The following is a 24,433-nucleotide window of genomic DNA, read 5'->3' as shown; positions in this document are numbered from 1 at the left end:
ATCCGTCCTTAGTAGAGTAAAATTTCAATTAGCCCAGCTTTCCACGCAGCATTTAGCACAGCATAATGTAGCGATCGGTCTTACAGCCTAGTAGTAGAAGGCGGGTCGTTACAGAGTGGTATCAGAGCAGTGTTCCATACTTCCTACACACACATCAACATTGAACCTGCAGCTTCCAAGTAAGAATACCTCTACTTTATTTATGCTCCTTGTTTTGTTATTACAGTTCATGTTTATATGCCTATTGCTTGTTAGTATGTGATAGTTTTAAACATGATATCAGTAGTTATATAATTGTGATTACATTAGTTATGTTATGTTCTCTATGCCTTTAGAAATGGCACGAGGACGCCCAGCTAGAAGGGCATTAGCTACTGAGCCCCAGCAAGAGTCAGGCAGTTTAGTGCCTCCTCCAGACCTTACAGCATTAGTGGCTCAGTTACAGCAGCAGCTAGCTAAACAGCAATAGGAAATAGCCACCTTAAAGGCTAATCAGCAGAATACCCCCACAATCACCCCAGAACCGAATTTGACGACTCCGGTAGTCTTAGAGGTTCCACCAGCTCAGCCTACGGCACCAGCACCAGCAGCCCCAGCAGCTGAGCTAAGAAAGGAAGCTTATCTGATCCAGTGGCAGCGAGTCAAGCCAGAGAACTTCTCAGGCACTAGTGAACCATGTGATGCACAAGCCTAGTTCAAAACACTGGAGAGCACGATGGAGCTTCTGGACTGGCCAGAACACGAGAAGGTGAAGTGTGCCTCCTTCTGCTTGACAGGAGACGCACGCATGTGGTGGGAAAGAATCAGAACGAAGCGCCCAGTGAACCAGATGTCATGGGCTGACTTCGAGAAAGAATTCTTCGAGGAGTTCTTTCATATACGGGTTACAAACCGCCACTACGACGAGTTCACTGAGTTTCGTCAGGGCAACCTTTCAGTTGAGGAAGCCGTGAAGAAATTCAACAGGTTGGCTCGTCTATGCCCGGAGCTAGTCAGCACAGAGAAGGAACGAATCCGGTTGATGCTCAAGATGCTGAGGCCAGAGATAGCAGTGAACGTGGCTGGTGGCGTACATAGGCCACAAACCACAGAGGAGTTAGTGAGCAGTGCCTTGACCACAGAGCATTACCAGAACAGCATTAAGCAGCAGAAGCAAGTTTCCTCAGAGTCCAAGGGCCAAGGAAACTCTCACACTCAAAAACAGCAAGGCCACAGCTCTAACTGGAAAGGGAACTCCAACAGCAAGCGCAAATCAGGAAGTGACCCAAAAGGAGGACCATCTAACAAGCGACCCAGTTATCCAAAGTGTGATACTTGTGGGAAATTCCACCCAGGGGTTTGTCGCAGGGGCACACGAGGATTCTTTGAATGTGGACAAGAAGGGCACATGGCCAAGCAGTGCCCGAACAAGACCGGTCTTCCTCAGCCACAGCAGATTCAGCATGCAGGCCAGCCAGCTCAGTTGTATCAAATGCAGGCCACCCTAGAAGGTCCACTTATCAGCAGGGCAGATTAGAAGCCCCTCCAGCTATGGCGAATGCGAGGATCTACTCACTCACCAGAGAGGACGTAGCCAATGCCTCGACAGTTGTTACAGGTCAGCTTAGCATTTTTCAGCAAGTAGCAACTGTTCTATTTGATACTGGGGCAACCCATTCTTATATAGCTAGGGCGTTCGCCGCAAAGTCAGCAATAGCTCCAGAGGTACTCAGTGGTCAGTTTCTGACGACACTACCTTCGGGAGAAGTTATGGCGTCCACGCACTGGCTCAGGGCAGTGCCAGTCATTATAGCAGACAGGGAACTCTTTTGTGATCTGATCCTGCTAGAAATGACTGACTACGACGTCATCCTTGGAATGGATTTCCTGATCAGATACGGTGCTTCCATAGAGTGCCGTAAACAGAAAGTCGTGTTCCAACCCGAAGCAGAAGCACAGTTCGAGTACATCGGAGAACCAAAGAGAAAAGCCAGAAAATTTCTCTCAGCTATGAAGGCACAGAAGTTGATGGATTCAGGATGTACGGGGTACCTAGCACATGTAGTCAATACCAGCCAGGACAGGGACCAACAGCTAGCAGAGGTCCGAGTTGTATGTGACTACCCAGCAGTCTTCCCTGAAGAGTTACCAGGCCTAGCACCAGTCAGGGAGATTGAATTTGAGATAGAGCTCTTCCCCGGCACCAATCCTATTTCCAAAGCGCCTTACCGCATGGCTCCAGCCGAGCTGAAGGAACTTCATGAGCAACTACAGGAGCTACTTGACAAGGGCTTCATACGCCCTAGTCACTCACCATGGGGAGCGCCTGTACTGTTCGTGAAGAAGAAGGATGGAAGCATGCGGCTATGCATAGACTACAGAGCACTGAATCAGGTCACGATCAAGAACAGGTATCCTTTTCCCGGGATGTTCGACCAGTTAAGGGGAGCAGCAGTGTTCTCTAAGATTGACCTCAGATCAGGATATCACCAAGTCAGAGTCAAGGAGGGTGATATACCGAAGACAGCATTCAGGACTAGATACGGACATTACGAGTTCGTAGTCATGCCTTTTGGCGTGACAAATGCTCCAGCTACATTCATGGATCTCATGAACAAAGTATTCAGAGAGTACTTAGATAAGTTTGTTATCGTGTTCATCGATGACATCCTTATCTACTCAGGAACTCAGGAAGAACATGCAGAGCACCTGAAGACAGTACTACAGACACTTAAGCAGAATTAGCTATATGCCAAGTTCACGAAATGTGAATTCTGGCATGATCAGGTGTCCTTCTTGGGTCACATCATCTCAAAGGATGGTGTCATGGTAGACCCCAGCAAAATAGAAGCAGTAAGTAAATGGAAAAGACCGAAGAATGCCGGTGAAATTAGAAGCTTTCTGGGATTAGCAGGTTATTACAGAAAGTTTGTAGAGGACTTCTCCAGGATAGCCTCCCCACTGACGGCTCTCACCAGAAAGAACATAAAATTTCAGTGGACAGAGGACTGTGAGAACAGCTTCAGCGAGCTCAAAAGGAGATTGACCGGTGCTCCTATCTTAGCTTTACCAGGAAATACAGATAGCTTCGACATTTACAGTGATGCCTCTAAATTGGGATTAGGAGCAGTGCTGATGCAAGACGGAAAGGTGATTGCCTATGCCTCCAGACAACTCAAGGATTATGAGAAGAATTACCCTACTCATGACCTTGAGCTTGCAGCAGTAGTGTTCGCTCTCAAGATTTGGAGACATTACTTGTATGGAGCCCAGTGTAGAGTATATACAGATCATCAGAGTCTGAAGTACTTCTTCACTCAGAAGGATCTGAATATGCGACAGCGCAGATGGCTAGAGCTGGTCAAAGACTATGATATTGATATCCTCTACCATCCCGGAAAAGCCAATAAGGTAGCAGACGCACTCAGCAGAAAATCCAGTGCTACCTTATTATCTCTTACAGCCATGTCACCGCCCCTACAGAAGGAGATCATAGATTTCGGTCTCGAGCTTATAGTGGGACAGCTCTCTACTATGACCTTAGAGTCTACCTTGCTTGGTGATATTCAGTCAGCTCAGGATCAGGACCCTGAATTCAGAAAATCAAGCAAGGGCTAACAGAATCAGAAAGTAGAGAATTCAGAGTGTCCGATAGCGGGGTGTTGTATTTTGGTGACAGACTCTGTGTTCCAGATCAGGAGGAGCTACGGAGACAGATTTTAGATGAGGCTCACAGGACTCCCTATGTGATGCATCCAGGTTCCACCAAAATGTATCAAGACCTGAAGAAACGTTTTTGGTGGCCCGGGATGAAGCGAGACATCGCCAGATATGTTAGCATCTGCCTCACCTGTCAGAGGGTCAAGGCAGAACATCAGCGACCAGGAGGAGTTCTGCAGCCTATACAGATTCCAGAATGGAAGTGGGAGGATATCTCTATGGACTTCATAGTGGGACTACCCAGAACCACGAATGGTTTTGATGCCATCTGGGTAATAGTCGACAGGTTGACTAAATCAGCCCACTTTTTAGCTATCAAGATATCCTACTCCATGGAGAAGCTAGCTCAGTTGTATCTCCAGGAGATCGTCAGACTTCATGGAGTCCCACGTACCATTATTTCAGACAGAGACAGCAGATTCACATTACACTTCTGAGAGTGTGTACAGTCAGCATTGGGCACGAAGTTAAAGTTCAGCATAGCCTTCCATCCTTAGACAGATGATCAGACGGAGCGAGTAAATCAGGTACTCGAAGATATGCTTCGAGCGTGTGCCCTAGACTTCAAAGGAAGTTGGTGCAAATATCTGAGTCTAGCAGAGTTTGCATACAACAACAGCTATCAGGCTACTATCGGCATGGCACCTTACGAGGCTCTCTATGGGCGGAGGTGTAGATCTCTAATCTGCTGGTATGAGAGTAGTGAACAGAAAGAACTAGAGCTTCAGACAGATCTAGTAGCAGATACCACAGCAGCTATACAGCAGATCCGCCAGAGGATAGAGACAGCTCAGAGCCGCCAGAAAAGCTATGCTGATACACGGCGCAGACCCTTAGAGTTTTTAGTTGGGGATTCAGTGTTCCTCAGAGTAGCTCCCATGAAGGGAGTAATGCGTTTTGGGAAGAAGGGCAAGCTAAGTCCCAGATATGTGGGACCATACCTTATCAGCAGAAGAGTGGGCAAGGTAGCATATGAGCTAGAGCTACCCCAGGAAATGTCAGCTGTCCACAACGTATTTCATGTCTCTATGCTGAAGAAGCATACCCCAGATGCCACCCAGGTGATTGAGCCCCAGTCGGTACAGATCCGCGAAGACCTCAGCTATGATAGTCGGCCTATTCAGATAATAGACCGAGCAGTTAAGAAATTGCGGAACAAGGAAGTACCATTAGTCAAAGTTATTTGGCACAGTCACACAGCAGAGGAGGCAACTTGGGAGACAGAGGCCAGCATGAGACAGAAGTACCCAGAGTTGTTCTAAGTTCGAGGATGAACTTTTTATAAGGTATGGGGGATTGTAATGTCCGAAAATTCTTGAAACTACATTATAAATATTCTACGATTTTTCAGGAATTTTTAGATATTTTTCCGGAATTTTCCGAGTAGCAGAAGCAGCAAAAATAATTAGAAAACGAAAACGGCCTTAGCGGGAATTGAACCCGAGACCTATGGCTTAGGGATAATGCTAGTAACCAGTTGAACCCAGCAGGGCCGTGCTGAAAGGAGAGGGAAACAATTTTATTTAAGTTGGAGTTGGGCGGAACTTTACCACTTAATATAAATAGAAAATTTAAGTGAGGTTTGGTTTATTTTCTATTTGGTTCGTGACCTTTCCTCCTCCCCAACCTAGTTCCGCCGACCACCTCTTCTTCCCTCCTCCTCCTCTCGGCGCACCAAGCCAAGGGTCAAGGGAACATCTTCCGGCGACGACTCCAACACGAAAAAGGTTCTTCTCCGCGAGAGGAACGCGAAGACGTGAGCGGATCGTCGAGAAGATCATCTCCACCGGAATTCTAGCGAATAGAATCGTAAGAAATTACGAACCGGAGGTAAGAAACCCCTCACCTGCAGTATAATAGCTACCGTGTGATTTCCTGTGCATTGGTTTAGTTATATGCGTATGTTTTCGACACATAGGGTGTATTTAACCCTCCTCGCAGGTTTAGGGATTTAGTGAGTACCTTTAGATGGGTCGGACACGTCTTTTCTCCTTCAGTTGGAGGTTTAGATGCTGTTGGGTGCCTAAAGGTAGTCTCCCTAATAGAGAGGGGAGTTAAAGCACACTAGGTGTTCGATTAAATAACCAGCTTAGAAAAGAATGCAACTTAGGCATTTTTATTAGCACAGTTGAATGCATTAGAAGCATCTAAATTAGTAGATCAGTTATTCTAGCTTATATGGGACTACGGTCCAATGGGTAGGCTCCCACAGTCGCCTCTAGGTTCAGATAACATAGAAACAACAATTTAGAACAGTTTAGCTATACTCAGTATTTTACTTTTCAGTTGGCATTGTACTGGATTAGATATCCATTGGGCCGGGCTCCCATAGTCGGTCCCTAGGTTTTGATAACCTAGTAGCTCTACTAAATTCGGGACTTGCAACCCCGGGTCTAGTTAGAGATGCGCGCATAGCACGTACAGTTGTCTGGCCCATCAGCAGCATGTTTAGTATTTTCACTTACTATATATATATGGTTTTCAACCTTTCAGAAATTAGTTCGTGAATTCAGTACAGTTCTAGCAGTAGATCAGTATTAGCGTAGCTCAGTTCTTAGTATCAGCTTACTTTTTCCATGTGAATATGCATGATGACTTTATGTTTAGCTTTAGATATGCCATGATTGTATGCTTATATGCCATGCCATTCCATGCTTAGTTTATTCAGTATATCCAGCATATGTTTTAAACAGCATGATTTAAAATCATATTTGCATCGTTGCATGTTTTTGTGAGGTAGATGGTTTCTTACTAAGCTTTTTAGCTTACAGATATTATTTTCCTTATACTGCAGATACAGGTAAAAGGAAAATGGACTAGCAGTGGAGGCTGGAGGTCAATACAGATCGAGATGTGTGTGGCAGGAACTGGAATAAAAGATCCTCTAGGGATTTAGCACCTACTATAGCGTTTGACAGTTTATTAGTTTTAGTTTTCGTGTTTTTATGCACTTTTAAACGTTAGAATGTTTAACTCATGGAAGATTGGTTTAAGTTGTTAGGAATTATGTTAGAATACTAGTCTTATGTCATTAGAATGTTCCTCATGTAGTGTATAACTCATATGTGAGATTTCGGCACGCCCAAGTGCTGAAATCAGAGTTCAGGGCTGAAATCAGAACTCTGATCGGTCTACAGACCGATCAGAGGGTAGATTGTGCCGCTGGATCGGTCAGCCGACCGACCCAGACAGATACAGTATGCTACTGTATCCTCCTGGATCGGTCAGCCGACCGATCCAGCACGATACAGTAGCGATTCTAGGGGTTCCGGGTGCCTGGATCGGTCAGCCGACCGATCCAGTTGGGAACAGAATGTTCCCCAGCTTCGATCGATCTGCGGATCGATCGGCAGGTCAGTAGGTAGTTGGGAAGTTCAGTTTCTAGTCCCTAGCTCGGTTGGGATGTTCAGTTTCCCTCCTTAGCATATGTATACCAGTAAAGAAGGTCTTTAGACCTTTCTTATCAGTTGTATCCGTCCTTAGTAGAGTAAAATTTCAATTAGCCCAGCTTTTCGCGCAGCATTTAGCACAGCATAATGTAGCGATCGACCTTACAGCCTAGTAGTAGAAGGCGGGTCGTTACAGGTCGGCCCTCTTCCTTTCTCTCTTCTCCTTTTTTTTCCACATTGTGACCGGCGGCATCATATCTACTAGGAGCTTTGGTGGTCGGTTACTACGAGGAGAAGAAGAAGAGAAAGGAGGCCCTCTTGTCTAGATCCCTTTGGTGGCTGGAGCTTGGAGGAAGAGAAGAAGGTTTTGGTGGATTTCTTCTTGGTAGATCGTCGCCCACACGACGTCCAAGAGAAGAAGAGGAATACAATAGAAGATCAAGAGGTTTTTGTTAACAAAGAAAGGTATAACTAGTTGTTTTATTCCGCATCATACTAGTTTTCTTTGTACAAATTTTTGAAATACCAAACACAAGAGGCTAACGATTCTAGGCAATCGATTTTATGTTTCGATTATGTGTTTCTTTTATTTTTCAATCTTGTGATTCGATTGTTCTTAATAGTTAAACCTAGGGTTACTATAAGGAGATTAAATATTGAATTTCGTTGAAAGGCTTTGTCTAGGAAGTGGTGGATGATCCCATACCCAAGAAGGCCTAGTGCCTCACCATGTTTAACCTGGAAGCCGATCTCTGAAATAAATATTTAATCAACTTTATAACATGGGTGGATTTGGATTAATAATGTTAAGCATCGTTTGCGATCCAAGTCTAAACGTCTAAGAACAGATAAGTTGAATTTGGAATTAATAATGTTAAGTTCTATTTGTGATTCCAAATTAAAATCTAAAGAACACAATAGGTTGTTAGGAAAGGCTCGGGACTTGTACAAAATTTTTGTACAGGGGAACCAGTACGATATTCCGAGTAGCAACCAACATGATCCACTCACCAAAGGCTTGGTGCCTAAGCCGTTTCATGCGCATGTTGTGGATATGAGAGTCCTTCTTATGGAAGAAGAACTCATCTAGTGGAAGTATGTATTTTTCTTATTTCTCTGTATTTGATAATAAAGACAAACAATTTGTTTTGATTATTGTATGTACTTAAAGTTTAAAATATTAATGGGAATTTATATGTTTGTTTGACACTCTGACTATGATATCATCATTTACTACTACTATTTAGCATTTGGTGTTTGTAAATATGATACAGATACCTTTTGGAATCATAAAGTTGATCATGATTTTCTATTGTAGTTTAGCATAAAGTATTTCGCAAATATGATTTGACCTTTTTTGAGGTCATCTTAGGACTAGTTGAAAATTAAAATATACTGATCACATTTCATATAATTTTCACTCTACACATCTATATCTTGATCTATATCATTAATGACATTGGTATTGTAATTACTGTTGGGGCTCATTATGATCATATACAGTAGCTATGACATCTTTAGTCTTATACCAATGAAGTTAATTTACCAGATTGTTTATAGGGGTATTCTATACCCATAAATTTTAATATAAACTAAAGTTTTACTTATATTTCATATACAACTCACAAATAGCCCAAGTGGGAGATTGTTGGTTATTATCTCTAATTGGTGGGTTTAATTATAAGTTGTGCATATGAGTACAAACTGAATCCATTAAAGTGATCTAACTTAAACTTATTGGGTTTTAGTTGTCGGATGTAGATTTTATATATGTAGAACCTATAGTCCCGTATCTATTATTATCTATATGTTGATAATAGATGTTCAGTATATATATAGACTTATAGTCTCATATCCATTATTATCTATGAGCTGATAATAGATGTCCACTATATATAGGATTGGTCCCCAAAGGTTTATGATAGAATCTTGATAGAACTTTTAGTTCTCCATTGACCTAAAGTTTTTTGGCACCGTCACCCTTAAGCTCCTTGGAAGACCTTCCTTTTCTTCCCGTTGCATCTTCTTCCATAGGGATTATTTCTAGACGACGCTAAAGACAAGGATGACTCTTCAATCAAGTTCCTTGTCATATTTGTTTATATATTTATTTTTCTTATGCCATGTCATCGAAGAAACAAAGATTCATGCTCACATATTCTTATTTTTTCTATTCAAATTTATATTTTGATTATCTAGAATTCATGCGGCTTAAGTTTTACAAAAATTATCAATAGTTTCATTGTGTTTACTTATCCTTGCTAACTATTCTAACTCTAGTCATTAGGATGAGATGATTATAGTTACTGCTCTGTCAATGTAATTACTTGTTTCTTTGAATGATGTAAAAGGATGGAAGAATTTTAGAACCAGAGATAATGATGCATATCTTAGTCTGAAGAGATTAATTAGATATATGACAAGAAATACTAATGACACATATACTATGCAGATCTTTCTCTATCTTTCTAGTAAGACCACTACATGCAAATCTTTTCATGCATTGCTTTATACATAATAACTCTATTATTTATGTTTTTGTTGTTTAGATTGACCTATTGCTTGATTTTAAAAAGATTATATTAAATTGTGTTTAATTCAACACTATTAGTAAAGTAGCACGTACATTTTATCCTACTAGATTTTGTGAAAAAATTTGCTCATGTGGAAGTTGATCCTTTATACGAACTTAGTAAGTCATACATTTTTCAAGTAGGAGTGCTACGTACATAATTCTGAGTAAATATAGGATTCATTCTTCCCTATGTAGATTAGCCAAGTTTATTTTAGAGGGTTTATTTGTAAATTCTTAATCTAGAAGGTGAATTAGATAATTCCTACACTATGTTTCTTTTACTCTATTTAACTTAACATCTAGCATATCTAGAACATTTACACTGTTTTTATTAATTTCATTAAAGTAATCAAAGTATGGATAGGTTCTTGCATAAACTCTGATGAAATGTTTATGTTGAATATTTTGCTACCAAAGATATTCCTTCTTTGGGTTGGGCTCTTGCAAACATCATAAATTTGACAATTGAGAACAGCAATTCTAGTTCTTATGACTCCTTTATCAAAGACTTAGATTGTAAACTATATTTATGGTGATAATATGATGAATTATGATAATGTGATAAATGAATTGGATATTTTAGATGTAATTTTTGTTATTCTATATAATGGATGAATTATGATGACGTATATATTTTTTCTATCTATGTAGTGGGTAAATTGTGATGTATTTCTATTCAATGTGGTGTGATGGGTAAATTAAAAATATATAGTATGAATAAATATTAATGATAATATTTAATATCTTTATAAATTATCATTACTGACATAGTTTATTATCTTTATATAAAATTATAAGACATTTATAATTATCGATATAAATTAATTTAGATAATATTTAAATTTATCTTTATTATGATAATAATAAAATATATATAAATATCTTTAAAATATTTTATTTTAATATTTTCGATTATTAATATATCTTTAGAATTAAGATACTTTTAAAATTATCATACGGACTTTATAACGATAGTGTACAAATATCAAAACTACTAGAGGACCTAACACGGTATTGTATTTCCATACATTTTGTTTTTTTTATAATGTCACAGCATTAGTGGAAATAAAAGTATATTAGAGGGCGTTTACGTGTCATTATTCTAGCAGTGACCTTTCATGTAATATTGTAACAATTATTATTCACAGACTATCATCAATGATGATTCTACTGTAGTAATTAATGTTTACAGATTACGGCGGTAATTACCGCCACAGAATAATATAGTAATTATTGTACAGATGTACTGGAGAATATAGTGTCACTGTATGTTCACATGCTACGGCATTACCTACTGTGTATGGTGTAGTCCGAACTGTTCGCATGTAATGGTCGAATGACACTGTTTACATGATATTGTAAAAAAAATATCCGCGTGTATTAAATTATTGTTCACATGTTACAGTACGACTTGCTGTAGCAGGTCCTGTTTAACGTCCATGAGTCTCGATTCATACTCATGTCCACCAAAGCAAATGAATTCTGATCTTAAATAGTATATTATTAATCCCAATCTATCATGACTGGTTTTTTTCCACGTAGATCAATCTTAATCTCTTGATATTTTATCGTTATATAGCATTCAATCTTAATTTGTCAATATTTCATCATTATTTATCATCCAATAAATCTTAATCTGCTGAAATTTTATCATTACTTAGTATTCAATCTTAACCTACTGATACGTATCTATAAGTATATGAGTGTCATCAAGTCAATACCACGAATACTGATTATAAACACTAGCGATTACTCACGACAAATTAACTAAATGATCAAAAGTTGAGAGTTATGCACTAAGATAAGAGAAGTAGGGCGAGGAAAAGAGAAACAGAGGAAGAGTTTTGAGGAACTTAGTTTGGGAAATGTTTTAGGGTTTCGATTTTATTATGATGTTAATCGATGTATTATAGATCACCTATCACCTAGCCTTTATTCCTATACACTTGAGGAAGTTAGATTCATATCCTATGATATTGAATGGAAGTGATTCCTATGAAGTCCAATAATAGGATACCCCTGTCACTAGAGCTTCTCGGTCATAAATCACAAGAACACACTAACACTCATTAACATAGAAATAAAAAGAACAATTATGTCCAATTTCCTACTACCTTGTGAAGAATTGCTTCTCCTTTTAAGGTAATGTTCTAAACGTCTGGAAACGGAATACCCTTGTCACTAGGACTCCTCGGTCATACAATCTAGGTTATCGCCTCTACGAGATTAGCCAATCAATACAAACATTCAATTTAACATGGTAATTAAACTCAAGCACAATATGTACACATAAGATCAAATATATACAAGGCATAGCAATGACATATAGATTAGAAATTGGCAAATCCATGAGTTCTTACATCAATCCACATCACAATTACTCTCTTAATCCTAGAACAATAGATCTACTCAATAACATAGAGGAAAGAATCCAAAGATATAAGAATTAGAAGCATCCAAACCCAAACTAGAAGAAGAAGGGGGAAGAAACTTATTTGATGCGTTTAATAATCTTCGAATCCAATCCTTTGCTTCGGGAGTCAATAAGATGATGAAAGCGGCTTTGGATCGTCGAATGGAGAGCGAAGAGAGTGTAGATCAGAATCAAGATTGATCTCTCCAAAGGAAGAACCTTCCTCCCCTTGAAAAGGGGAAGAAATCCCCTAAATTGTGATGGTCATGGGCCAGTCACGACCCATGCCACAGCGGTGTAACATTCATACGGCCATCCTCTGCTTGGCCTCTAGTAAGGTGACACGACCATGTGCATTCACACAGCCAGAATCTACTTTGCCTCCGGAAACTCACACGACCATGTAAGTCCACATGGCCAGGGTTATCTTCTCCTCTACTTCATCACACAGCCATGTGGAATCCACATGGCTAGTGTCTTCTCCAACTTTGGTAAGTGGCACGACCATGTGGATTCCACACGACCAAGCCCCTTTATCTTCATTTATTCTTTGCATCATCTTCAAGCGTCGTTTTCCCTCCAAAATGACACCCTGTCAGTAGAAAAATACACAAAGAGCAGATCTCTGACAAATAAGAGTAATTATGCTAAAAATATGATAAGAGGTGTAAACATGCCTAGATCAAGTGCAAATTAAGTACGTGATTGCGCATCAAAATATGCATAAAAATGAATATAATCTATGCGCATCAACTACTTGATTGCATCGTTGCCTAAGATTTGGTTAACCTTTATCTACCGGGACTTCACACCTCATATCAACTTTAAGTTAGACTTTCAATCGCCATGTATCTGATCAACTGTGACTCATTTAGAATTTCCTTTTCACAATTAACATATTGATTAAATATCGAAACTCAAACTCGAGTTACATCGAATACTACAAAAAATATGGATTTAGCGATGAATTTTAGCTCTAAAAATAATTTATCACAAATCAACAATAAAAATAGAGATGAAAAAAATCGTCGCAAAACAACAACGAAATGTACAACAAAAATTTTTTTATCATAAAATTAGCAACAAAAAAATTTTGTTGCAAAATCCATAGGTAAAAAATTTATTATCATAACATTCGTTACAAATTAACGACAAATTTTGAATTAATCACAAATTTACAATGAATTTTTAATTCACCGCTAAGTTGCGATGAATTTGAATTTGTCACAAATTAACGATGAAATTTAGCTACAAATTTTGAATTAGATGAAAAAAAAAATTTCAACCCAATACCAATTTGTAAATTTAGTGACGAATTCTAAATTCATCGCTAAATTTAGAGTACATTTCGGATCCCAATTCTTAAATTAGCAACGTATCCTAAATTCATCACTAAATTTAGCAACGAATCCTGGATTTGTCACTAAATATTCAGTGATGAATCCATGATCCATTGCTAAATATTCAGCGATGAATCCATGATCTATTGCTAAATATTCAATGACAAATCCTCGATTCGTCACTAAATCAATGATGAATTATAAATTCGTTGCAAAATATGAATCCATGATTCATCATTTATTTAGTGAGGAATTCAAGATTCAACGCTAAATTTAGAGATCTAAATCCCCCATAACCCTAAAATCCCTATTTCTTTCCCGCACGCAACAACCTGATCTCTAATTCTCTCCAACACACAAAGTATGTGACCTGTCGGTGGTACATCTCTGATTCTCATCCCTCTCTTTTCCCCTCCTCTCTCTGGCCCTATCTGGACGTAGTGAGGTGCGACGACCGACTCTTTAGCCATGGCCACGAGGCCGAGTGTGACGTCGAGTGTCGCCATAGTCTGGTGGCGAGGTTGGCCGCAAGCTAGCCACGATCGCGAGCTTGCCTGGCCGTGAGCTCAGCCTCGGTGGCAAGCATGTGCAATTTGGTGGCCCACATCGATCGACGTTAACAGCGATGCGAGGCTGGTTGTTGGCTTGTTGTCGGGTTCCTCCACCCTCTTCTCCCTTCTATCTAGGGGTGAGCATTCGGTTAATTCGGTCCATAAATTAACCGAATTAACCGAAAACCGATTTAGTGTTGGCTAACCGAATCAAATCAAAGTTTTACTAAAACTAAATTAACCAAATTAGTTATTTCAGTTAACAACAAATTAACTAAATTTGTTTAAAATAACAATAAAAAGAATTTATACAAAATTAATATCAAATTAACCGAATTAACTGAATGCTCACCCCTACATTTCTATCTTGTTTTTTGGTTTTTGTTCGAGATTGATTTTTAATCTTTTTTTCCCTTTTCAAGGGCGGCTGCTATTTCTATCTACTAGTTGAAATTTTTATGTGTTGATTGATCTCCCTTTCATTCTTGATCTGGTGGTAAGGTAGGGTCTGACCGACAGGAGGTCAAAGTGGTCAACATCCAAGGCCGACGTCCGAGCGGGAGAACTACCTACCTTCTCGATCAGCAGGAAGAGTAGCCGGTCCGACGCTTCAACAGCTCGGTCAAATACCGAGCTTCCGACGCTCATGATGTTAGGATGTATACTAAAAGCCTAACTTTTGGTATAAACATTTATCTAGAAATAAGAATCACATGGTCAAATGTCTACATTTATGATAAATGTAGTTGTTCAATTAATTTATATTGTAGATAACATGGTATGTGGTGTCACACACAGAAGATCATGTTATCAGTTCTTTATAAATTATAAACAGTTGCTCACGACTAAGATGGAAAGGAACAAACCATTGAAATAGTCGTAGTGTAATTAGGTATTAGCTTATCTTGACTAATAAATTACACTAATACACTCTAAGTGTATTGAGTAGGACCATTTTAGGTAAGTTCTTTTTATACTGACTTGAAAAAAGAACTAGACCTTAGTTATTATGGAAGTGTGTGCTCTTAATCCTAATATAGTAACAAGCACATATATTTAATATTTATTTTTTAATTTATCAATGGGTGAGATTTAGTTCGATAAATCAATAAGCTCGATAAGTTGGGAAATGATATCACTTATAGTGTATGTTGTTGATTATAGAAGGAAACTGTGTCCTAATGATTTAGGTTGATAATGTCCCAAAGAGAAGCTCATAAGGATTGTCATGTTAAACCCTGCAGGTGGACTTAGTCCGACATGACGATAAGGTTGAGTGGAACTACTCTTGGACTAAGATATTAATTAAATGAGTTGTCAGTAACTCACTTAATTAGTGGACATTCGATATCTTAAACATAGGGAGACTAGCACACTCATAATAAGAAGGAGCCCAAAATGTAATTTGGGATTGGTGCGGTAGTTCAATAATAATTCTTTAGTGGTATGAATTATTATTGATGAAATTAAGTTGTGTGTTCGGGGTGAACATGGGAAGCTTAATTTCATCAGGAGACCAAAACCAATTCCTCCTCTCGGTCCCTATCGTAGCCTCTTGTATATAGAGATTTATACCCACCACATACCCACCTTCTTACCTATCCTAATGGGGCCGACCAAGCTAGCTTGGAACCCAAGCTAGGGCCGGCCAAGACCAAGTGGATAAGTCAAGTTGGTGGATGGCCAAAGCTTGGGTCCCAAGCTTAGATGGCCGACCACTAGAATATTAAAAAGGATTTTTATTAAAATTATTTCTTATGTGGATATCATGGTTTTAAAAGAGAGTTTAAAATTTAAATCTTTCCTTTTATAGCTTTCTACAAAAGATTAAGAAAAGATTTGAAATCTTTCCTTATTTGTAGATTGAAAGGAGATTTTAATTTTGAGAAAACTTTCCTTTTTAACCATGATCATAATTTAAAAGAGAGTTTTAAAAATTAAATATTCTCTTTTATTAGTTTCTACAAAAGATTAAGAAAAGATTTGATATCTTTCCTTATTTGTAGATTGAAAAGAGATTTTAATTTTTAGAGATAACTTTCCTTTTTGAAAATTATCCACATGTTTAAAAGAAAGATTTTAATTTATAAAATTTCCTTTTTATAACCCACCATGAAGGGAAAAATGTTAGGATGTATACTAAAAGCCTAGCTTTTGGTATAAACATTTATCTAGAAATAAGAATCACATTGGTCAAATGTCTACATTTATGATAAATGTAATTGTTCAATTAATTTATATTGTAGATAACATGGAGTGTTGTCACACACAGAAGATCATGTTATCGGTTCCTTATAAATTATAAATAGTAGCTCATGACCAAGATGGAAAGGAACAGACCATTGGAAGGTCATAGTGTAATTAGGTATTAGTTTATCTTAACTATATAATTACACTAGTACACTTAGAGTGTATTGAGTAGGACCATTTGAGGTCATTTCTTTTATACTGACTTTATAAAGGAACAAAGACCTCAGTTATTATGGAAGTGTGTGCTCTTAATCCTAATATAATAACAAGCACATATATTTGATATTTATTTCTTTAATTTATCAATGGGTGAGATTTAGTTCGATAAATCAATAAGCCCGATAAGTTGGGAAATGATATCACTTATAGTGTGTGTTGTTGATTATAGAAGGAAACTGTGTCCTAGTGATCTAGGTTGAGAATGTCCCCAAGAGGAGCTCATAAGGATTGTCATGTTAAACCCTGCAGGTGGACTTAGTCCGACATGACTATGAAGTTGAGTGGTACTACTCTTAGAGCTAGATATTAATTAAGTGAGTTGTCAGTAACTTACTTAATTAGTGGGCATTCGACATCTTAAACACAGGGAGACTAACACACTCATAATAAGAAGGAGCTCAAAATGTAATTTGGGATTGGTGCGGTAGTTCAATAATAGTTCTCTAGTGGAATGAATTATTATTGATAAAATTAAGTTGTGTGTTCGGGGCGAACACGAGATGCTTAATTTTATCGGGAGACCAAAACCAATTCCTCCTCTCGGTCCCTATCGTATCCTCTTAATTATAGAGTACTATACCCACCTATATCCACCTTCTTACCCATCCCATAGGGGCCGGCCAAGCTAGCTTGGAGACCAAGCTAGGGCCGGCCAAAGTTTGGTTCATGGGTGCTTCAAGGTGGCCGGCCCTAGCTTGGGTTCAAGCTTGGTGTGGCCGGCCCAAATTTAAATAAAAGGATTTTTATTTTTAAAATTTTTCTTATGTGGATAACATGATTTAAAAGAGAGTTTAAAAATTTAAATCTTTCCTTTTATAAGATTCTACAAAAGATTAAGAGAAGAATTAAATCTCTTTCCTTATTTGTAGATTAAAAGGTTGATTTTAATTTTGGTAAAAACTTTCCTATTAATCATGTTTATTATTTAAAAGAAAGTTTAAAAATTAAAAAAATTCTCTTTTATTAGTTTCTACAAAAGATTAAGAAAAGATTTAATATCTTTCCTTATTTATAGATTAAAAGAGATTTTAATTTTTAGAGATAACTTTCTTTTTATCCACATGTTAAAAGAAAGATTTTAATTTATAAAATTTCCTTTTTATTAACCAATCATGAAGGGAAAAATTATTGGAGAAATTTTTTATAAATTTCCGGAAGCAAATAAGGATGTTTTAATTTGTGTTTAAAATTTTATTTGCTTGGAAATTTTATGGTGTGGCCGGCCATTGTAAATTGAAAATAAAAATTATTTTTAATTAAATAAAATTTCCTTTTCAATGGAAAAAGAATTAAGGAAGTTTTTATTAAATTTTCCTTATTTGCCAAGACCAAGGATTATAAAAGAGGGGGTAGAGAAGTCTTCATGGTGAAGAACTCTATTCTATTTTCTCCCTCTTTTTCTTCCTTGGTGTGGCCGACCATCCTCTCCTCCTCTCTTCTCTTTGATGGCCGAACCTCATCCTTCTTGTGGAGATTCATATGGTGGCCGGATCAAGTTTAGAGAAGAAGAAGAAGAAGGAGAGAAAGAAAGTTTTGTTTCTAGCATCCCTTGGAGCATGGTGGTGGTGGCCGAACCTCTTCATCCTAGGAGAAGTTTTGATGGCTGAAACTTGTAAGGAAGAAGAAGGTGCTTGGTGGTTCTCATCTCGGAAGATCGTTGCTCACACAATGCCCGAGGTTAGAAGAGGAATACGGTAGAAGATCAAGAGGTCTTTCTAAAAGGTATAACTAGTATTTTTCCTTTCCGCATCATACTAGTTATTTTTGGAAATAATACCAAATATAAGAGGCATGCGATTCTAGTATTTCGAATTTATTTTCGAGGTTGTGTTCTTTTGTTTTTTTTTTCTTTTCCTTGTGATTTGATTGTTCTTTTCGGTTGACTTAAAGTTATTTAAGGAAATTAAATATTAACTTTCCTTAAAAGACTTTGTCTAGTCGGTGGTGGTTGTTCCCATATCCAAGAAGGTCATGTGCCTCGCCACGTCAGTACTGGAAGCCAATTTTGGAAATTAATATTTAATGAAATTAATAACCTAGGTGATTTGGATCGAACGTGTTAAGTTCCGCAGGAGATTCGAGTCTAAACCTAAAAGAACAAATAGATTAAACTTTGGATCAAATGTGTTAAGTTCTGCAGGCGATCCAAGTTTAATTTAAAAGAACACATGGTAGCTAGGAAAAGGTTCAGACCTTTGTACAAAATTTTTGTACAGTGGAACCATTAGGTTTTCCGAGTAGCAACCAACAAAAAATTATTGGAGAAATTTTTTATAAATTTCTGAAAACAAATTAAGAAGTTTTAATTTTTGTTTTAATTAAAACTCTCCTTGTTTTGGGGAAATAAGTGGTCGACCATGTAATAATGAAAAGGAAAATTGTTTTTAATTAAATAAAATTTTCCTTTTCATGGCAAAAGAATTAAGGAAGTTTTTAATTAAATTTCCTTATTTGCCAAGACCAAGGAATATAAAAGAAGAGGTAGAGGTGCCTTCATGACGAACGACTCTATTATTTTTCTTCCTCTCTTTTCTTCCTTGATGGTGGCCGACCCTATTATTTTTCCTTCTTCCTTTTCTTTCTTCTTCATTGGCCGAACCTTGTAATCTCATGGAGTTTGAAGATGGCCGTATTTTAGCATGGAGAAGAAGGAGAGAAAGGAAGCATCCCTTGGAGCTTGGTGGTGGTGGCCGAACCACATCTATTCATGGAATATTTGTGGTGGCCGAATCATGCTTGGAGAAGAAGGTGGCTTAGGTGGATTCTCATCTCGGTAGATCGTTGCCCACACAACGTTCGGGATAAGAAGAGGAATACGGTAGAAGATCAAGAGCTCGTTGCATACAAAAGGAAAGTATAATTAGTAATTAATTTCCGCATCATACTAGTTGTATTTCTTTTGTATGAATTCCAAACACAAGAGGCATTAGATTCTAGATTTTCGGATTTGTTTCGAAGATGTGTTTCTTTTGTTTTGTTTTTCGAATTTGTGATTCAATTGTTCTTTTTGGTTAACCTAGAGTTATTTAAGGAAATTAAATATTAACTTTCCTTAAAAGGCTTTGTCTAGGCGGTGGTGGTTGCTCCCATATCCAAGAAGGTCATGTGCCTCACCATGCAGTCCTGGAAGCCAATTTTGGAAATTAATATTTAATGAAATTAATAACATAGGTGGATTTGAATCAATAGTGTTAAGTTCCGCTTGTGATTCAAATCTAAAGCATTAAGAACAAATAAGTTAAATTTGGAATCAATGATGTTAAGTTCTGTCTGCGATTCCTAATTTAATTTCTAAAGAACACAATAGGTTATTTAAGGAAAGGTTCAACACTTGTACAAAAGTTTTTGTACAGTGGAACCGGTACGTTTTCCTAGGACTAACCAACACATGAAGCTCAACCAGGGAGGCGCGAAGGCCGAGCGGCCATCCCGCTCGACCAAACAGTGAATGCAGCCCTGACCCGACAGGCAGGACTCCCTCGCCCGACTGGGTGTAGCCGGCAGTAGCTCATCGGACGAGCAGGCGCTCGGCCCGGCCGTCGCATCGCCCGGACGGTAGACTGGCCGAGCGGCTCTCTCGCTCGGCCCAATAACATACAAAGGACTAGTTGACAATATCTTCATAGGGATTGGTGTCATCGGCAAATGCCATGGTCGACGACATGGTCAGATAGAGAATCGTACGGTGGAAGCTTCCACTGTCGTGTCAGGTATATGCTCGGGTTGTTAAAGTATGACGTCAGGTATACTTTTCTGATACGTCCTTTCTAGGTATGCTTTGAAAAACGTGCAAGCTTCAGAAAGCGTGCACGCGCCTCCTAGGTGTTAGAGTGTATACTAAAAGCCTAGCTTTTGTATAAACATTTATTTAGAAATAAAATAATCACATTGGTCAATATTTATATTTATTTGTTAAATGTAATTGTTCAATTAATTTATATAGTAGATAACATAGTGTGTGGTGTAACACACAGAAGATCATGTTGTCGGTTCTTTATGAATTATAAACAGTTGCTCACGACTAAGATGGAAAGAAACAAACCATTGAAATAGTCGTAGTGTAATTAGGTATTAGTTTATCTTGACTAATAAATTACACTAGTACACTCTAAGTGTATTGAGTAGGATCATTTAAGGTAAGTTCTTTTTATACTGACTTGATAAAAGAACTAGACCTTAGTTATTATGGAAGTGTATGCTCTTAATCCTAATATAATAACAAGCACATATATTTAGTATTTATTTCTTTGACTTATCAAAGTGTGAGATTTAGCTTGATAAATCAATAGGCCCGATAAGTTGGGAAATGATATTACTTATAGTGTGTGTTGTTGATTATAGAGGTAAATTGTGTCCTAGTTATCTAGGTTGAGAATGTCCCCAAGAGGAGCTCAAAAGGATTGTCATGTTAAACCCTGCAGGTGGACTTAGTCCGACATGACGATAAGGTTGAGTGGTACTACTCTCGGATTAAGATATTAATTAAGTGAGTTATCAGTAACTCATTTAATTAGTGGACATTCGACATCTTAAACACAGGGAGACTAACACACTCATAATTAGAAGGAACCCAAAATGTAATTTGGGATTGGTGCGGTAGTTCAATAATAGTTCTTTAGTGGAATGAATTATTATTGATGAAATTAAGTTATGTGTTCGGGGCGAACACGGGATGCTTAATTTCATCGGGAGACCAAAACCAATTCCTCCTCTCGGTCCCTATCGTAGCCTCTTGTATATAGAGAATTATACCCACCTATACCCACCTTCTTACCCAACCTATAGGGGCCGGCCAAGCCAAGCTTGAAGCTCAAGCTTAGGGCCGACCAAGCCTAAAGGTTGAGCCTTTAAGGTGGCCGGCCAATTGCTTGGAGCCCAAGCTTAGGTGGCCGACCCTATTAAATTTAAAAGGATTTTATTTTTTAAAATGTTTCTTATGTGGAAGCCATGATTTAAAAGAGAGTTTAAAAATTAAAAATTTCCTTTTATAGCTTTCTACAAAAGATTAAGAGAAGAGATTAATCTCTTTCCTTATTTGTAGATTAAAAGGATGGTTTTAATTTTGGCGAAAACTTTCCTTATTTGTAAATCATCCACATGTTTAAAATAAAATTTTAAATTATAAAAGTTTCCTTTTATAAACTACCATGAAGGGATTAAAAGGAGAAATTTTATTTTAAATTTTTCCGGAAGCAAATTAGGAAGCTTTAATTTTTCTAGCGAAAAATTTCCTTATTTGTTTGTGTTGATGTGGCCGACCATAGAGAGATGGTAAGGAGATTTTAATTAAAAATTCCTTAAATAAACCATTGACAAGGAAATACGGAGTTTTAATTTTAGCGAAAAATTTCCTTATTTGTCATGACCAAGGATATAAAAGAGAGGGTAGGGTGCCTTCATGTGAATAACCTCTATTCTATTTCCTCCCCTCTCGTTCTTGGTGTGGCCGGCCATCATCTCCTTCTCTTTTCTCTTCTCTCCATCTTGTGGCTGAACCTCATCTCATCCTTGGAGTCCTTGTGGTGGCCGGATCTTGCTTGGAGAAGAAGGAGAGAAAAGGAGGCGATATTTCTAGCATCTCTTGGAGCTTGGTGGTAGCCGAATCTCTTCATCCTTGGAGGAGCTTTTGGTGGCCGAACCTCTTCATCCTTGGAGGAGCTTTTGGTGGCCGAAACTAGGAAGGAAGAAGAAGGGCTTGGGTGGTTCTCATCTCGGAAGATCGTTGCCCACACAACATCCAAGGTTAGAAGAGGAATACGGTAGAAGATCAAGAGGTCATTAAAGTTTACAAAGGAAGGTATAATTAGTAATTAATTTCCGCATCATACTAGTTGTATTTATTTTGTATGAATTCTAAACACAAGAGGCATTAGATCTAGTTTTTCGAATTAGTTTTTCGAGTTTGTGTTTTCTTCTTTTTCGAATTTGTGATTCGATTATTTTTTTTGGTTAACCTAGAGTTATTTAAGGAAATTAAATATTAGCTTTCCTTAAAAGGTTTTGTCTAGGCGGTGGTGGTTGCTCCCATATCCAAGAAGGTCATGTGCCTTGCCATGCAGTCCTGGAAGACAATTTTGGAAATTAATATTTAATTGAATTAATAACATAGGTGGATTTGAATCAATAGCGTTAAGTTTCGCTTGCGATTAAAATCTAAACCATTGAGAATAGATAAGTTAAATTTGGAATCAATGATGTTAAGTTCCGTCTGCGATTCCTAATTTAACTTCTAAAGAACACAATAGGTTATTTAAGGAAAGGTTTGACACTTGTACAAAAATTTTTGTATAGTGGAACCGGTACGTTTTCTTTGGACTAACCAACAATTGGTATCAGAGATAGGGTTTGCCTCTGTGTGTTTGGTTTTCAGATTAGGTTATGCACATTTCATACATAATTTAGGCAAGATAATAGTAGGATGTGCTAACTTTGTGGTTGCAGGCTCTAACTATTATGGCTTATAGATGTTGTGTGTGATTGGACCCTTGGACATGTCAAGGGCATTATTTTGTGTGTGCATGATTGTATGTAACTAATACAGCAGGAGCTATATTAGCCCTAGGATTTTAGAATTTTATTTTCGATCTAGATTACATGTACATTCCCTCGTGGAATATAGGATCGATATATGTAAAATTCTATTTTTGTCGCGGATCGGATTCTTATGAGGTGTGGTACTTTTGGAGCACCAGAGGCGCAGCGGAATAAGAAGCAAGATGGATGCGACGACTCAACCCGATGGTGGTGGCTAAAGATGGCAGCAGCTAGGGTTGGAGCACACGGAAGACAGTGATGGGAAAAGGCCATAATAGTTGGAAAATAAATTTCCATATTTATTGCTTTTATTTACTGTGATGTGTGTGTATGCATGTGATGTATGCTAGGATATTTTAAAATTCCTCACTTTAAATAACTAAGTGGGAGAGGGATATATTTTAATAAATTCCACGGTCTCCATTACTGGTTTGTAAGTGATGCAAACAAACTTGGGCGTTGGCTCTGAGTGCCTTCCTCCATATCGGATGAGTTTGTTTACGGATCACTAGATCAAACTTCCATTTTGGATGACTATAGGAAATTAATTAAGAGTGTGTGATCTTCCCCATCGGAAGGGGCACAATCTTATTAATGGACTTAGTGTCAAGTAATGGTATACACTTAGGCATGTCTAATAGAATCCTCCCCATCGGAGTCACTGCTATTATTTGTGTGACCGAAGAAAACCAACTATTAATTTGTCATAAAGATAGGTTGACAAGATAATAAAATTAAAACCCCTCTAACAAATGTTTGATTTTGTATACGTCCACACTATCGTGGCATACAAACTTCACGGTGTTTGAGGTAATTTTATTTGTCATAAAGACTTATTGACAAGATAATTAATGGGTAAAACCCTCCTCTAACAAATGTTTGAATTTGTATACGTCCACACTATCTTGGCATGCAAAATTCACGGTGTTTGAGGTGTTGGTGAATTTAAATGATATTGTTTTGAGGAATCAATATTATTTCAAATTCAAAGTTTTTGACCAAATATTTGATAGACCAACTATTAATTTTATTCGTCATAAAGTTAGGATGACGAGATAATAAAATTAATGGATAAAATCTCCTCTTTGATTTTGTATACGTCCACTCTATCGTGGCATACAAAATTCTTGGATATTTTAAGGTGTTGGTCTTGACCAAATTTTTTGTGATTCTTAGGATTTAAAATGTCTATCAATCCCCTAGTTGTTATACTATAGAATAGACTTAGTAGTCCCAATTGTATTGATTAGAAATATGACTTGGACATTAAGGTAGATTGTCCTCTTAGAACTAAGCACAATATAGGTGTATTTCATTCATTAGTTAATACATGATTATTGGTGTTATCTACCGGTACCTGGTGTGTAGATACGGGAGCCACTAATCATGTCTGTAATTCATTGTAGAGGTTCCAGGAAACCCGATAACTATATGAAGGGGAAGCCACCGTCTACATGGGCACT

Source organism: Zingiber officinale, chromosome 3A (genome assembly GCF_018446385.1).
Source record: "Zingiber officinale cultivar Zhangliang chromosome 3A, Zo_v1.1, whole genome shotgun sequence".
NCBI classification, from domain to species: Eukaryota; Viridiplantae; Streptophyta; class Magnoliopsida; order Zingiberales; family Zingiberaceae; genus Zingiber; species Zingiber officinale.
Note: the sequence above shows the minus strand (reverse complement) of the source record.